This window comes from Rhinopithecus bieti, unplaced genomic scaffold (assembly GCF_001698545.2).
Source record: "Rhinopithecus bieti isolate Rb0 unplaced genomic scaffold, ASM169854v2 scaffold_14826, whole genome shotgun sequence".
Classification (NCBI taxonomy): domain Eukaryota; kingdom Metazoa; phylum Chordata; class Mammalia; order Primates; family Cercopithecidae; genus Rhinopithecus; species Rhinopithecus bieti.
This window is the reverse complement of record NW_016808328.1, coordinates 2,944,411-2,961,898: the sequence shown is the minus strand read 5'-3', so window position 1 is coordinate 2,961,898 and position 17,488 is coordinate 2,944,411. Positions and strand designations below refer to the sequence as shown.

Sequence of the window (17,488 nt, the reverse complement as noted above, 5' to 3'; positions counted from 1 at the left end):
AAAAAAAAAAAAAAAAAAAAAAAAGACTTGGTGAGTGGTTGAGGGTTAGAGAGAGAAATGTCTGTGACAATTTCCAGGGGTCCGACCTGAGCAAGCGGGCAGAGAATGGCAGGTGGGCTATCATCTCGGAGCTAGAAAGCCTGAGGGGAGAAACAGGCTTGGCTGGGAAATCATCACTCCAGTTTTGGATCCGGTAAATATGACGGGCCTGTGAGCCATCTCAGTGGAAATGATTCTGTCCTTCTAAATGTGAGTGCCTTTTGCCTTAGGGGCAACCAAGGCAAGGGATTCATAGGGTCAGGCCTGCAGAAGTGCTACTGTTGTCTGGGCAGCCCCACTGGAGCAAGGCAGTCTCCCTCCTCCTCAGGGTTTGTCATCTGGGATGGATGAGCAGGCAGGCAGTTGACCTTTCTGAGTCATTTGGCAAATTCCAACAGCAGCCTCATCTGAGACTGTCTGGTATCCACTGGGGAAGAGCTGAAGACTGAGCTTCATTTGGACTGGAGAAAAGGTAGTGAAATTCTAACACTTAGAAAGCCAGGAAAGAGAATGCCAAGGCCCAGACACCTACTCGAACAAATAAAAAGCATATGTCGAGCCTCCAGCAAACTTCACTTCCACAAATAACACCACTGCCTTGGGGAACAGCAGAGACATTTGACCGGACAGCAGCTGTGCAGAGGGTGCTATTTAAAGACTCAGCTTTTGCAGCCCAAGGACTCTGGGCATAGGATTTGATTGGAATGTGGAGAGAAGACAGCAAAACTGAGGAAGGAACCAGCTTTGGGGAAAAACATCACCAGGTGGTTGGCTGCTGATGTGAACCCTGAATATGTCAAATGAGTTCATTTTAATAAAATTATGTCGATCTATCTCTCTTGGAATAAATTAAATGTGTTAATTCATGGAAAGCACTTAGAACAATGTCCAGCACATAGTGCTTATTGCATGGAAGCTGTCATAATTATCGTGATTATCTCCCTATCAACCCATGTAAATATGCCCAGAGTTGGGAGAAATTCTCATCTATAATGATATGTTGCTGCTCAGTGGTAGGATTTACAGCAATTCTGTTTTACTCTTTCTTTTGTGTTTTTCTGTAATCCTTGAATTCTTCATAATAAACACATTTATTTTGTAAAACCCAAAAATTATTACCACAGGTTGAAAAAAAGTGCAGACTCTGGAGTCAGACCTCCTAGGTTTAAACCCTAACTCTACTATTTAGTAGCTATGTTTCTTTGAGCAAATTATTTACCCCTTCTGAGTCTGTTTCCTCCTTTATAACATGGGGTAAAAACGTTACCTACTTCATTAGATGGTTACAAGAATTAAATGAAGTAATTTAATTAAAGGGCTTGGCATGGTACTTGGCAGAAAGAGTGAGATAAATGATTGCTATTATTGGCAGGAGAAGTCGTGGTGGTTGTGTTATTTCTTTTTTTCTTTAAAAAAAAAATTTTTTTTTTTGAGACAGAGTCTTGCCCCATCGTCCAGACTGAAGTGGAGTGGCGCCATTTCGGCTCACTGCAACCCCCGCCTCTTGAGTTCAAGCAATTCTCTTGCCTCAGCCTCCCGAGTAGCTGGGATTATAAGCCCGCACCACCATGCCCAACTAATTTTTTTTTGTATTTTTAGTAGAGATGGGGTTTCACCATGTTGGCCAGGCTGGTCTTGAACTCCTGACCTCAAGATCCGCCCACCTTGGCCTCCCAAAGTGCTGGGATTACAGGTGTGAGCCACCATGCCCGGCCGGTTGTTATTTCTTACTATGGCTAGGAACATGTTTTGTTGACCTCAGTGTTCTTGGCATATAGTAGTCACTCTGGAAATAACTGGCAGTTTAGTAGAGGCACCTCAGGCATCTTACACAGGGTGGTGGCATGGGAACACTCTTTTCCAAAGTAGAAAAAAGTTGAAAAGTTCTCAACCCTCCCCGTCAAAGTCAAGGTTTGGGTCCTTCCGGTGATTGGGAAGCAGAAGTTATTTCCCCGCAGTTATCGAAGCTCTGTGAGGAGAGGAGGCCCTTAGAAGGTCTAGAAGGTCTAGCCATTGTCTTCTTATTCTTCCATACCATGACCAGCCAGAAGCCGGAGCCATTGCTCTCCATTACCCTATGTCATTGCTCTTCATGAACTGTAGGCAAGTCAGCCCCATGAGAATTTCTGTTAAAGCAAAACTTTAAGTAAATGGCGATGGGGAAACTGCAGTCATTGATCCATTGACTGTGGGTATGTGTGTGGGGTGTGTTGGGGGATGTCTAAAACAATCCCCCGAGGGAAAGATTCCTTTCCATATTTTCTAAATATTTTATAATAAACATGTATTCATTTTTTAAAATTAAAAAAAATTATAGAAAGCCTATTTTTTGTCACTGCTGTCCCAATAATTGAGTACACTTGGTGGCCACTTTTTCTTTGCTCTCTTCGTTTAGTCCCTATAGTGTTTGAAGTCTTGTTAAGTGGAACAGGAGGGCCAGATGGTGCCTGAAAACTTATTCCTATTGAGACTCCTGAGCTTCAAGTCATCTGCATTGACATCCAGCACACTGGCAATGATACTGTTTTTTAAAATCCATTAATTCGATAAATATTTCTCTTTTTTTTTGAGGCGAAGTCTTGCTGTTGTTCCCCAGGCTGGAGTGCAGTGGCGTGATCTCAGCTCACTCTAACCTCTGCCTCCCGGGTTCAAGCGATTCTCTTGCCTCAGTATCCTGAGTAACAGGGATTACAGGCACCTGCCACCATGCCCAGGTAATTTTTCTATTTTCAGTAGAAACAGGGTTTCGCCATGTTGACCAGGCTGGTCTGGAACTCCTGACCTCAGGTGATCCGCCCACCTTGGCCTCCCGAAATGCTGGGATTACAGGCGTGAGCCACCAGGCCCACAGCTCACGCCTGTAATCCCATTAACTCGATAAATATTTCTAGAGTACCTACTATGTGCCAAGCACCCTTCTAGGTGTTTGTTTGCTAAATCTAGCAATCCTACGTTCCCACTAAAAGAGAATGTGAGGCTGGTGGAAATGAGGGCTTAGGAGACACAACAGCCGTAGGTGTGGTTCCAGTGACTACAAAAGTGACTGAATATCAGCTACAGTAAATCCGACCCTGAATGTAACAGTGACATGAGTATAATAGTGAAAGTGACTAATTGGGCACAAGGGTATGAGGACAACTGTGTACCCTGAAGGGGCCTGTTAAATACTGGCTTGACTGTGTGGCAGAGAAAGTGGCTGCATGACAATGACAGTGAAAACAACAGAAAGGGCAACAGCTGGGCAAACAGAGTGCTATTTTGAACAGAACCGTTTGAAGTTTATGGTCATTGACAGTAGCTGCATGTCAGACAGTGACAGTAAATATGATCGACCGGGAGACAGCAACTATGCAAGTGACAGTTCTGCCCAGTAGATTGAATTTATGATGTAAAACGGTGATGGGGTGAGTCAGTCTGCCAGAGACAGCTCTCGGAACGACTGAATATTGACATTGCGAATGGAACAGCTATAACCACAGAGGAAGCTAGACATTGCACTAAGACGGCTGGATTTGGGTGCGTAACTGGCAGGGATAGAAAAAGTGGCTGCATGTCAGTGACAGGGTGACTGTGTTCAGTGGGCCAGCGCGGAGGTGACTCAGTATGATACTGCTAGATCTGATTTAAATGTTTGTGTAAGGAAGGTGGCAAGGGGACGCTTCAACAAGGAACGCATAGTGTGTGAGAAGGAAAATGAGCACAAGAAAAGCTAGGGCTAAATCCCCAAGCCCCTAAATCCCAAAATTGGGAGGTGCGAGAGGCAGGATCAAGATGCCTCCAGGACACCTTCAGCCCACTGCACCCCACCGGCGCCAAGCATCTCCCACAAAGAGTGGGACGCTGGGGACGCGGCTCAGGTTGCCCCTCCATCTCGCACGTGAATGTGTTGTTTTGGAAAAACGAAGCCTTTTGTGTTCACTTCCTTGCCATTCTTTGAAACAAAATCCTAACCCTAGTGCTGCCCAAGCGAGAGACTGCGGAGCTCCATTACAACTTTCCCTAGAGCCGGGCACGGTGGCTCACGCCTGTAATCCCAACATATTGGGAGGCTGAGGCAGTCGGATCATCTGAGCTCAGGAGTTCGAGACCAGCCTGGCCAACATGGTGACATCCGGTCTCTACTAAAAATAGCAGAGAAAAAAAATTAGCCGGGCGTGGTGGCGCGCGCCTGTAATCCCAGCTACTGGGGAGGCTAAGGCAGGAGAATCGCTTGAACCTGGAAGGCGGAGGCTGCAGTGAGGCGAGATCGCGCCACTACACTCGCCTGGGAAACAAAAACGAAACTCCCGTCTCAAAAAAAAAAAAAACAACTTTCCTTAGGAAGTGTGGGGAGGGAAGGAGGGCGTGGCCAAGATTAGAGGTCAGAGAAGAGCCTAGCAACCGGCCGGCCCCCGCGGTCCTAGCATTGGTGGAGAGCGAGCGCGTGACGCATACCCCGCCCCCAGCACGTGACCGCGGCCCGCGGGGCAGGTCGGGCTGCCCCCTCCCCTCTGATACCCATTGCGCGCCGGCCTCAAGATGGCCGCCTTCTGGCGTCTCCGGCGCTGTTGAATGGCGAAAGCTTTATTGTTCCCTTCGGGCAGGAGTGTTCGTGTCCTCTATGGCGCTGTCAATAAAGAACGGCAGTTTGAATCGGTGCTGAACAGGTAACCATAGAAACGGGGCTGGGACTCCGCGTGGAGACCCTTTTTGCAGCGGAGGCCCGGTTGCGCCCTAAGTGAGGGGTGTACACAGACCCTTCCGCGTGGCGAACCCGTGGGACTCTGCCGAGTCACAGCCGCCTCACCTACACCCAGGACGTGCCCCCGCCAGGGGCGGCCTGCACCCCTAGCGCAGGGTCTGCTGTAGAATGCAGAGGAGAGAGACCGCGGGGACCCACTCAGGGCGCCAGGCCGGGCCTGACACCGCCTGGGGCCTGTTGTCGCCCCGCACCTCCCTCTCGGCATGTCCAGAGGCCTCTTGTCGCAGTCTCACTCCCCCTCCCTTCAGGTCCCTTCGCCGGGCGTCAGCGGACAACGGCCTTGGGCCTAATCCATCCCGCTCTTCTCTCTTCCCTTCTCGGTCTTTGTTTACATTTTCAAATGGTTGGGGGGAAGAATATTTCATGTAATTTGAGAAAGTTCTATGAAATCAAGTCCATAAATGAAGTTTTATTGTAACACGGCCATGTTCATTGTTGATGTATCGTCTATGGCTGCTTTCCTGCCAAGAGGGCAGAGTTGAGTAATTGCGCAGCCGTTGCTTGGCTTTAATCGGCTGGCTCACAAAGCCAAAACTCTTTCTGGTCCCTTACAGCAAACGTCTGCTGATAATCTGCCCTAAACACAAGTAGATTGGATCAGTGTTGTCATCCAGCTATTCCTCTCGTCCCTTCTCCTGGTGTGGGAAACGAGTTAAAACTTCGAGATGCACCGAGAGCGCTTTAGTTGACAAACACTCTGGCTTCCCTTCTGGTCTTACTATTCAGAGTTTCTCCTGCTTTGAATAGCAGTGATACCATCCAGCTAGTGCTACAATGAACCAGGTGCTTTATTTATATTCATACAAGTGTTGTTGTACTTTATGACCACGCTTTATAAGTAAGTATGGTATTTCCATTTAACAAAAAAGGAAGAAGTTGGTTCTGAGTGGTTAAGATATTTATAGGTGTACTAGGTTATAGGGCTGCCAAATTGAGCCCGTCCCTGGGAGCCCCCTGCCTGATGGCACTGGTCAAACTGTTTGGATTTTATTCTTTCATGTCTTTTCTACCTGGAATTGTTGGCTCTTCCCTGGAATTGTACCCAGATCTTTGTATGGTTAATGGAGATTTAATTACAATCTCAAAGTGCAATTTTTTTTTCTACTTAGCTAAATCATCAAACTTCTGCCCCTCCTTTCTAATATAAACACTTTTCTTCTATGTCAGTAGTCCCCAAACTTGGCTATTCATCAGTGATTTAACAAACGGTTTCAGAACACCGCATGCATGTACGCATGCATTCATTAATCAGTTAGTGTTTGTTGAACACTTACTGTGTACCAGAGACGTTTCAAATTCCTGTAAATACAGTGGTGAACAAGACAAACACGATTTCTGCCCTTCCATGGAATTTAAATTCTGTGTGGGGCTTGGACAAGTGGTATACAGGTAGACAAATATAATTTCAAATACAGCTGTAATAGCATCATCATAGTAAAATTAGTAGTTGCTATTTATTGAGTGATTATTTTGTGCCAGGTACTGTGCTAAGTGCTTTATTTATATGGACTATCATTTAATCCTCACACCAATACTATGACATAAGTAGTATTAGTATTACTATTTTGCACATGGAGGAAACAAACTCACGGAGAAGAGATGTTCGAGGTTACATAGCTAATGCATTCAGCTGGGAGCTGAAGCTAATCTGATCACACTCGCCACCCTGTATTGTTTCATCTGTTTATTGTCTTTCCTACTAGTTGAGGAGGTCCTTAAGGGCAGGGACCACACCATACCTGTTGTATCCTCAGCTGCTAGCCAGTACCCATAACCTGGTGTTTGCAGGTAAATACTAAGTAAACAAATCCAGGTCATTCATTGAACAAGTTTTTCTTTTCTTTTCTTTTCTTTTCTTTTCTTTTCTTTTCTTTTCTTTTCTTTTCTTTTCTTTTCTTTTCTTTTCTTTTATTATTTTTTTGAGATAGAGTCTCACTCTGTTGCCCAGGCTGGAGTGCAGTGGCGCAATCTCGGCTCACTGCAACCTCTGCTTCCCAGGTTCAAGTGATTCTCCTGCCTCAACATCCTGAATAGCTGGGACTACAGGCATATGCCACCACGCCCGGCTAATTTTTTTTGTATTTTTAGTAGAGATGGGGTTTCACCATGTTGGTCTTGAACTCTTGACCTCAAATGATCTGCCCGCCTTGGCCTCCCAAAGTGCTGGGATTATAGGCGTGAGCCACCGCACCCAACCTCAAACATACTTTAGTGTCTCCGTGTACCAAGCACCACTGTCTAGGTCCTGTGATTACCAGAGTGAGCAAGATGGACCTGGGGCTCTGTTCTGAAAGCTAAAGCCTAGTGTCAAGACAGGAAAGAAATAACAAAGTTATTCCAGTTGTGGCAACGCTCTAAAGGAAATAAAACAGCACCGAGAGAGACACTAAACGGGGAGACTCACTTTTTCTCTGGGTGGTCAGGGAAAACCTGTCTTAAGAAAGGTAGTTTAAGCTGAAACTTGTTGAGTGACAAGGAACTAGGCTAGCAAGAAGGGGAAAGGGAGAGACGAAGCTGGGAGGAAGAACTTTTCAGGAGGTTGGGAGACTAAGGTGGGTAACAACTTGAGATGTTGGAGAACTCAAAGGGAGTCACTGTGCTGTGGTTCACTGCTGTGCTCAGTCCCTGGCCCTGAACCCAGCTACTACTGAGAGAACTGCATGCCCAAGGGCAAGTTACAGATTAGTTATCTCATCTGGAAAATGTGAATGATGGTGCCTCCTCAAAGGGTTGTGCAGATTAAATAAGAGAAACTGTATTCATAGCTATGGTATTTTCTTTTTGTTGTTGTTGCACATATTGCTGAATAACTAAATTTAGCTCCAAATGGAAACTTTATAAAGTGCTTACTAATAACAAAAATCCAGAAATACATTACAGACAAAATTAAGAATGGGGATCCATTTAAAATAGAAGCCCACTACTTTTATCTCTGGAAAGAGGGGAGCAGATCTTGTTTTTTCTTAGTGTTTCTGCTTGGAGAAGAACTTCTCCAAATGGCATCTAATTTTTTTAAAGCCAAATTGTACAGCTGTCTATGCAGAACACTTTTCAGCATTTTAGTGTTTTAAGTTGGAAACTACTTGTGTTCCTCCATCAAAGGTGTATTTATTCTCTTAAGGCATTCTAAACAAATGTTAGACTTCTTTTAGTTGGTGGCAATTTAAAAATTTGTTTGCAAATGATTTCAAGTTTCCTCCAAAAGTTTTCAAAATAATGTCACATACCCTAAAACAGTATGGCATGCTTTGAAGCAAATGGTAGGCTTTTTGAATAAGTAAAAAATAGGATAATGTTTGGGTTCATAAACGTAAGAAATTAGAAACAATAATAAATCAAGGGAACTATGTAAGAAGAACAACATGGCAAGTGTCACTCTAAACTCTCCCCGGTAACCATATTGCACATGTCATCAGAAGACACGATCCAACCCTGCAAACATAGCAAAGAACTGGACAGAGAGTGGCATGTTAGTGCAGTGTTAAACAACACGCCTGAATTAAATTGCTGTTTTAGGTTTGGGTGGGACCTTTGCATCTAAAGTATTACAGTTTTACTCTGTGATTTGCATCTGTTGGGTTCCAATAAAGAGCAGGTGCTAACACTAGCTTTGAAGGATAATATGAAACTGCAAGAAGAGCCAGGGCATACCAATTTGTTTTTCAATCTATTTTATTTCAGTTCAAAGCATCATTGCAGACAGGCAGTCTAGGAAAACGAACCACACTTTGGCAATACTCACCTGCTTTTGGAGATTGAGGAAGACTGAGTATAACCCAGGTGTGGCTTGTTTTCTTGGACTATCTGTCCGCAATGATGTTTTGAACTGAAATAAAATAGATTGAAAAACAAATTGGTATGCCCTGTTGCCTCATACTGAGTATTTACATTACCCTTCTCGAGTACTGCCTGAACCAGCACGCTGGGGGAAGGCAGTGACCCCTCAGCCTCTTTCAACTCTTCAGGAGAGTGAGCTCTTTGATTTTCACAAGGAAATTAAATTGGGATATGTGGTTTTCTGGATCTCCAATAGTCTGCCTTCCAAAGCCATCATCTGGATAATGTGGAGAAAACAAGCTACTAACCACATAGAGGAAATAATTAAATACTAAGGGTGTTGAAATTCAGAGATGAGATTGTCACTTTCTGTAAGTCTTGCAGAGAGTGCAGTATTTCATTTGCAGAGAGCATACAGTTTTGAGACTCTGGCAGCCCTCAAGAGAGAGAAGGATAAGGAAAGAAAGCCAGCTTTCCTTACATTTCCTTAATGTTGTTATTTAACTCCAAATCCTCAAAATTATGATGCCACGTATTTCATTTCCTCACATAAATGTATTATACTGATCCATGTAAGTCAGAGATTGTTAATTTCAGGGTAAATGGTTGAATTTCAAGAGACCCATGAATCTTTTGAAGTTGCCTGCAAATTTGTGTGAATGTCATTTTTTTCTGGAGAGAGAGCCAGTTACTTTAATCTGATCTCAGAAAGGCCCTTGACCCTTTAAAAGGTACAGAGCCATTTAAATCACGTGTTAACACCATCTAACTGAAGGCATGATGAGAATCTCCCCTGAAACCAGGTGCTGTTTCACTGCTCTGTAACCTTAACCTCAGAGTTTGAGTCTTATCAGTCTTTGTTTTCTGTCTAAAGTGGTCAAGCATAGTTGAATGTTTGTATAATATAGGTATCTACCCAATGAACTGCTTCATAAATGCCTTAGAGATGGTTGTTAATTTACATGAGACCAGTGAGATGTGGACCTATTGTCTAGGCAACCTCGTTAGCAGATATCATAACGTTTCTACTGATAGAGGAAAGGAAGTGGTAGTGGAATTCCACTACTTTGTTTATAGGCATCGGCTTGTTACAGATGGAGTCAGTTCCTCAGACTCAGGAAAGTTGGGTTAAAAGGGAAAGAAGGCTGGGCACAGTGGCTCACACCTGTAATCCCAGCACTTTGGGAGGCTGAGGCAAAGAAGGCTGGGCACAGTGGCTCACACCTGTAATCCCAGCATTTTGGGAGGCTGAGGCAGGAGGATCACTTATGCGAGCCCAGGAGTTGAGGCTGCAGTGAGCTATGAGCAGACCACTGCATTCCAGTTGAGACCCCCTTTTTTTTTTTTAAAGGAAAGAAGAAGAGGGGACGGGATAGACTTGAGGAAGCAGAGGAGTAAGGAAAGATAGGCTGTTTCCCTGCATTTGTCCAGAAGAGTCCCCTCCCTTTATATCTGTGAAAAGAAAGAGCTTCTATATTGAGACAAAACCTATCTGAGAACTTAAATAATACTGGGACCTTTGAAAAAGTCAATTCATAAATGTAATTTCTGGTTTTATTAGTACCCAAAGGGAAACAAAAACAAGGAAATATCTTTACCTTAGGTTATTCTGTAAAACTGGTACCTCAATAGAAAACTCCTATAGGCCAGAGTTTGGCTCATAGAGTGTTTAAAAAGTAGCTACTTCCATTTAAACATTAGTGATTGTCTGTCTAAGTGACCCCTGCTGCAGGCACTAGCGTGGTTCTGGAACAGCACCAAACAATAGAGGATGCTTTATGAAAGAAAGGGACCAGGAAGGATGAGGAAATTAGAAACAAAGGATTATAACGGTAAATAATAGCTTTTGAGGTTCCAAATACTGGTATTTGTTGGTTAATATTCGTTAGTTAGTGTTAGCTATAGTGGGGTTATTTTTAGTGTTAAAGGTGAACAATAGGTGATTCTATTTCTATTTTGAGAAAATACTGTAAGAGGCAATCTAACCTGCTAATTTCATCCTATTTCTCAGCTTTCTAGGACTGGGGCCTGACCACTGAGTCTTCCTGAGTTTGCTTTCTTGACTCCTTTTGCTCTTTGTCCCCATTAGCTCCAGAAGATGGTCTTCAGGGCATTGGCAGCAGTGAGTTTGCCATCTTTCTTCCACCTGGTACTTCTCCCTGGGTCTTAGGCTCAGTGGATGGTACCACAGAGTTGCCAAAGGCAGAAACCTGGGAATGGTGCCATGATCTTCTCTCTCAGCACATATTTAGTTAGGCTACAAGACTGTTGATTTCTTCTACCCTTTCTCTTCCTTTGGTTAAAGCTGCTGTAATCTCTTGTCCTGGATTATGAAATAGCCTTCTAGTTGGTCAGCGGCTTTCAGCTTCGCTCCTCTCCAATCTCTTTGGTACACTGTTACCAGTGGTCTTTATAAAGCACAGATCAGAATATGTGATTCCCTTGCTTTAAAACTCTTGGATGGCCTGCCTGCCCTTAGGATGGTCCAGCAAGTGCTACCCTCCAACTCTGGCTGTGCCTGTATCTCAAGCCTCATCTCTGAGCAGCCCCTCCTCCCACAACTCACCTTGTATTGAGTACAAGTTGAAATCTCTCAGCGGCCACAGGACTTCATCCTTTCTGGGGCCAGTGGGTCACATTCCAAGGCTTCAAGCCTGCTCCTTCTCCCTGGATTTCCCCGGTAGTGGCATCAACCAGGCCAGTAGCAATGCCATTATCTACACTGACCTTTATATTACTGAATGCTGTTTGGCTTTTCTGTTACTCCGTTTGTCCTTAGAATATATGCTATTTGAGATGTGCAGTCAGATACTGTCTTAAAGTCACGTGATGTAATTATCTTCTGTGTAGTTGTATCACCAACTTCATAAACAGGCTCTTTTTCTTGAATACTTTTTTAAAAATTAATTTATTTTGAGACTGGGTTAGGAAACTGGCTAATTTTTATATTTTTTGGTAGAGATGGGGTTTCTTCATGTTGCCCAGGCTGGTCTTGAACTCCTGGCCTTAAGCAATCCACCTGCCTTGGCCCCTCAAAGTGCTGGGATTACAAGTGTGAGCCACTGCACCAGGCCGTCATTTGTTTTAAACTTCAAGGATTGCTATTAAAATTAAGTTCCTTTTACCAAGAAGTTTTTATTTCATACCTAAGCCCTTCTTCTCTGTTTCTCCTGTCTTGCTAACAAAGTAGGCTGTTAAAGTTTTGGGGTTTTGCCAATCTGTCAGGTAAGAAATAATATTTCAGTGTAGCTTAAATTTGTTTTTTCTTTTTATGAGATAAAGGATATATCATGTCTGTGATACAAATTGCAAATATATTTTTCCAGTTGTCATATGCTTGACTTTGTATATGTTGTTTTATTGCTATCCAAGTTTTATATCTTCATATAGTCGTGTTTATCAGTCTTACCATGTATTGCTTTGGATTTGCAGTCATAGGAAATTTGCTCCACTCTCAATTTATGGAGAATCCAGTTATATTTTCTATTAGTACATGTATAGCTTATGGTTTCGCTTTTCAAAAAACATTTAAGACTCTCTGTTTTCTTCTAGTACATGTATGGCTTATGGTTCCACTTTTTAAAAAACATTTAAGAGTCTGATCCATTTGAAATTTATCTTAGTATTTGGTTTGAGGAAGGATCTGATTTTATCTTTATCTCAATGGCCAGTCAGTTATCTCAACAGTACTTATTAAAAACTTTTTTCTTCACTGATTTGAGATGCTGTCTTTATTGAATACTAAACCTTTGTATGCATTTAGATTTCTTACTGGATTTTCTGTTTTGTTCCATTGGTTTGATTGCCAATTCATATGCTGTTACAAAATCATCTTAATGTTAAAGGTTTTGTCATTTAACATCTGGAAGGGCCAATTTTTTTCATATTGCTCTTTTTCAGGGTTTTCCGGGTTGTTTGTGCTTGTTTATTCTGGCATATGAACTTAATCATCAATTTGGTTTCAAGAGGAGATGACTTGATGGTATTTTTATTAGGATTGTGTTACATTTTATAACATCTTTACAATATTGACTCTTCAATCCAAGATCATGGTCTGTCTTTTCATTTGCTCAAAGCCACTTTGGTGATTTTTCAGGAGTGTTACATGTTTTTCCTTACAAAAAATCTGTATGCTTCTTTCAGTTTATTAGACCTTAACATTAAAAAATAATAATTCTGTTTAGAATCCCTGCAGAAGATCCCAGAGAAGTTTTACACACCCACATATTCTAAACATTTTGCATGTGACTTCAGATGGTTCCTAGATACCTCCCGCTTCAAGCTCATCCTATTATATTGTTCCCTAAATCCCCTTCTTTTGTCCGCCTTCATCTCTTTCTCACTCTCACCTCTTAGCACTGTGTCCTGCCTTCAGTTCAGTCAGAACATATTTGCTGAATGGACGAATGAAGTAGTGAGGGGAGAATGAAGGTGGGTGAAAGAGTGAGAGCCTGTCAGACTCTATTTGGAAAGGTCGTCCTTGTTGTATTTCTAAGTCTGCAGTCGTTGATTCACTGGGTCGTAGTACTTGGTTCTCCTCTTTCCTCCATTCCAAAAAATTTTAAAAGTTTTGTGAACTTTTAAATTTTCATAATATTAAAATATAGTAATTCATATCTTAACATTATATAACATTTCACATCATGTTGATAATAGTTACCATTTATTGAACACATTCAAAATGCCAGGCAGTGTACTAGGTATTTTACAGTATTGTTTCATGTAACCCTCACAACAACTAAGCAATAGGTATTATTACTGCCTTTTCTAAAAATTATTAAGAAAATTTGCAAATATAAAAGTGAGAGTAGCATTATGAGCTCCCATATACATGTTAACTTCATTTTACACTTGAGAAAACAGGTTTTGAAAGGTTAAGTAACTCAGGTTTACAAAGCTAAAGTCAGATTTAGAACCCAACTCTTTATAGCTCCTTATTAATTAATTAATTTTAGGCTCTAACTGACCAGGGAAGAGCAGAAGCAAAGGAGAGAGTCAAGAGCCACTCTTCAAACTAGTTTAGTGTTATCGAAGACTCTAATAGTAGTCTTCCCATCTACAAATTCACACTCAGATACTTCCCTCTCTACTGACTGCAGACAGTAAGCCCTCCCATCTTTCCCCCTTTACTGCTTCTCATGTGCTCTGCTCACTCTGTCTTCTATTTCTCTAGTTGTATTACTACACTCTGATATTGGTTGGTTTTTCAAAGGCTTGCCACTGTTTTGAATACTTACCTCCTAGTATGATGTCATGAACATAGTGGGAACCAATACATTTAAATTAAATAACAGTGAAACTTGCTCTCACTCATTTCACCTGTAAGTTTGGCGTGGTACTGTTACTTTTGAATGTTGCTCTGAAGGCCTGGCAGTCATTAAATTTGACCACCCTAGACACAAGCTGCTCAGTCAGTTGGTACTCTGCTGTCATCTCTCCTCAGTTGTAGTCAGGTTAAAACCAGAGGGAGACTTGCTAAGGTCAAAGTCCAAGACAGCAGAATAATTGGCCCCTAGAGTTCTGGGGGTGTTTTTTTTTTTCTTCCTGGGCAGTAAAATGTTGAGGATGAAATTTTCATATATTCCTTTGAACATTTTTGAGCAAATACTATGGAATCCCATAGGCTCTTTCCCAACATTAACAGCAATAGAGAAGTTATTCTCTTTTGCATTTTTTTGTTAGCTCCTTAAGTTAACCCTCTTGTCATACTCCCTGGTGATGGAGGGAAATAGAGAGATGAAAATACTTCCCACTTCTTCAGAGACAAAAGAAAAAGCTTATAACACTAGGAGGAGATGAGAAAGGAGTTGATCTGTGAAATGTACACAGAGGGGTACTGAAGGCTGAGTGATCTGAGTAGTGGGATAGGACAGTGTTGCTGGAAGTTGGGGGTCTGTAGTCTCTTCAGTGCTCTGGTACTTAACTACAAAAGTGTGAGAAAAGAAGGATTTAAGATGAAAGTGGTCTCTTCTTCCCAGCTGTGCCATAAGCTCCTTGAGAGCAGGGATTATGCTGAATTTCTTCTCTGTGTAGTGCCAAGCCTCAGTTAAGGGCATTTGGCTGAGCTCAGTGACAATCTGCTGGATTGACAAGCACATTTTGTTCGCTGATAGGGCTAGGACACAGCCTTGGGGCCACACTGGGGCCACATGGACTCCCACATCCTTCACTGCCCTGTTACCAAGGTACACGGCCTTGAACAGAGAAATGAGACTCTTCCTGTTACCTATGGCTTAGATATGTATTCTAATTGGAATGCAAAGAAGACGACATTTTGGAAAAGGGAAGAAGAATGAGTTTGGGAGATTAACAATAATAGCTAACTTGAACAAGTAGGAAGTGGCAGGGAGGGTTGAGGAATGTGTGTGCGGTGTCTCACATACACAGAATAAGTAGGCTCTACATCCCCATTATCTGTTCTTATTTAAAAACCACTACATTTACAGGATATCCTTGTAATGCCTCTGAACAGAGAAGTTATCAAAAAAGTAGGAGAAAGAGTCTAAGGTTAAGAGCTTCACCGCTTTTTACATTTTAAAGTTTGGGCAATATCACTCAGTGGTCAAAGTTTCGGCTCTAGAGTCGGACAGCGTGAGTTCACTGACTGACTCTACCACTCACGGGCTTTGTGATTTGGAGCAGGTCATTTAATCACTCTAGGCCTCCACTTCCTCAGTTGAAAGTGGGGTTAATAATAGTGACTATCTCACTGGCTTTGCAAAAATTATTTAAGGCCCCCAATGTAAAGTGCTTGACACAATACCTGAGATATAATAAATGCTTGATAAATGTTAGCTATTATTGTTAACCTCCCAAACTCATTCTTCTTCCCTTTTCCAAAATGTCATCTTCTTTGCGTTCCACTTAGAATATATATCTAAGCCATGGGTAACAGGAAGAGTCTCATTTCTGTCATTAATGAACTGGAGGATCTTAAAACACTTTACATTTCAAGGCTGTGGTTTCCTCATCTATGAAATGTGGGAATTGGGCCAGGTGATTTCAAAGTCCTTTGCATCTTCTAATTTTTAATGAGTTTAAGGTTTTGTATGAAATCTCTGATTATAGCCCAGCAGTCTTGTTATGAGAAGTCGGACTCTCCCCACTTTCTGTCTTTCCTAGCTGTGTCTCATTCCAGACCAGCTGTATGAAATGAGCCAATGTAGTTGTCTGTAAATTCCTTTCTTTTTAAAAAAATTCTTTTTAAAAAAATTTGACATATATATAGAAGATACATATGTAACTTGAAAGTGATGAAGCAGAATGACAAAAGCAAATACTTGGATAGGTGTATTTTATGCTTCCTTTTCCAAAGGTAATAACACCTAACATTTAGTGACTGTTAACAATGTTACAGGAACTGTCCTTTGTGTGTATTGACTCATTCACATATAGTAGCTTATTCATACAACTACCTCATGAAATAAGCACTAATATTATTCCCATTTTACATAAGAGAAAACTGAGGCCAAGAGAGTTAAGCAACTTGACTAAAATCCAGCTGGTAAGAGGGGCAGAGCTGGGATTCATGCTCCTGGCTATCTCTAGAGCCTACGCTCCAAACCTTTACTGTGGAGCACGTAGCCGCTGGCATCACAGTGCCTGGTGTGTTGTTCTTTAGTTGCCAGGGCCGCTTAATTTTTGCATTAGACGGGTATCTGTGAGTTCTGGAATTTGGTACTGTATTAATGTGTGGCCCAGATTTATTCCCTGATGAAGAAAAATGTAGTATAATCAAGTTGACGAAAACTTAGATATCATTCATGTTTTCAGGGCAGAGCAAAATGCCTATCAGCGCCAGTGACAAAGCCAAGGGTCTTCTTGATAACTAAAGAGGTTGGATTTGAAAGCATTGGAGTGGTAATTGCTTGTTGAGACTCTTGACTGCAGGATGGAAAAGTTGGCCTTAAATATAATGTAGTTACAATCTCTAGTCACTCATTAGATGCATGTGTCACTCAGGAGATTTTGCAGCTTTGTCTGTAAAGAGTTATCTTGGATGAACTGGATCAGAGCAGCATGGCCTGGAAAGACACCTAAGTCTCTCAAAGCCTCCTTCTGTTATAACAGCCTTGAAAATCACTTGTTTCTATGAATTAGTCAGAAGATAAGAGGACATAAGCAGTTTGTTATGTTGAACATTTTGATGTTTTGCCTCATTGTGTTTTGTAGAACACCTCAAAAGAAGTTTCATTAGAAATTGAGAGAATCTAGAAAAGTAAATTAATTGAAAAGAATGGTTATTGTAGGCACATCAGGAATCAGATGCTACCTACCGGTTTTGAGATTTGAAAGACAACCTTTCTAGTGGTCCTTAATCTTCTCCATGTCTATCGCCTTGAGAATCTGTGAGATGGTAGTGGTGGGGCAATGATCATGATCATGGCAGCTAGCAGCTAATTATTGAGTACTTACTACGTCCCTTTCCTATAGTGCCAGTGCTTTAGGTGTAACTCATTTAATCTTCCAGCAGCCCAATGAGAAAAGTACTATTACTATCCCCATTTTGTATATGAGGAAACTGAGCTCCTAATAGGTTAGGTAATTTGCCCAGGATTACACACTTTGTAATTGAACATTCAAGATTCACACCCAGGTAGTCTGGCTCCAGCTCCAGCCTTTAACCACTAAGCTACATTGCTCATGAAAGTCGTGGGCCCTTTCCCCCAGAAAGTGTGTAGTTGGACAACATCACATGTGCAGTAATTTGAAGAGCTTCTGGACCCTTCTTCCCCTATCCAGTCCATCGATTTGGGTTCAAACCCCACCTTAGACTTATGTAAATTCCTTTCAGGCAGAGATTATGTCTTATATCTGTGTTTGGTACATAGTAGGAGCTAAATAAATGTTTAATGAAGGAATGGTATGTTGGAAATGACACTAGCTTTAAAGCCAGCCCCACCTGTCTGGGTTTTTATTCTTGTTTTTTTT

The 17,488-nt window shown here is 42.0% G+C and overlaps 1 protein-coding gene across 2 annotated transcripts in view; it reads left to right on the top strand.

The window, feature by feature from the left end:
• Positions 1 to 4,526: 4,526 nt before the first annotated feature.
• Positions 4,527 to 17,488, top strand: part of ZBTB40 (zinc finger and BTB domain containing 40) — an 86,004-nt gene continuing 73,042 nt past the window's right edge. Inside the window, exon 1 of one of the 2 annotated variants that reach the window (XM_017886540.1) lies at positions 4,527 to 4,685. The gene's annotated coding sequence lies outside the window, so the exon portion shown is untranslated. The remainder of the gene's footprint in view (positions 4,686 to 17,488) is intronic. The other variant, XM_017886541.1, reaches the window with a different exon arrangement.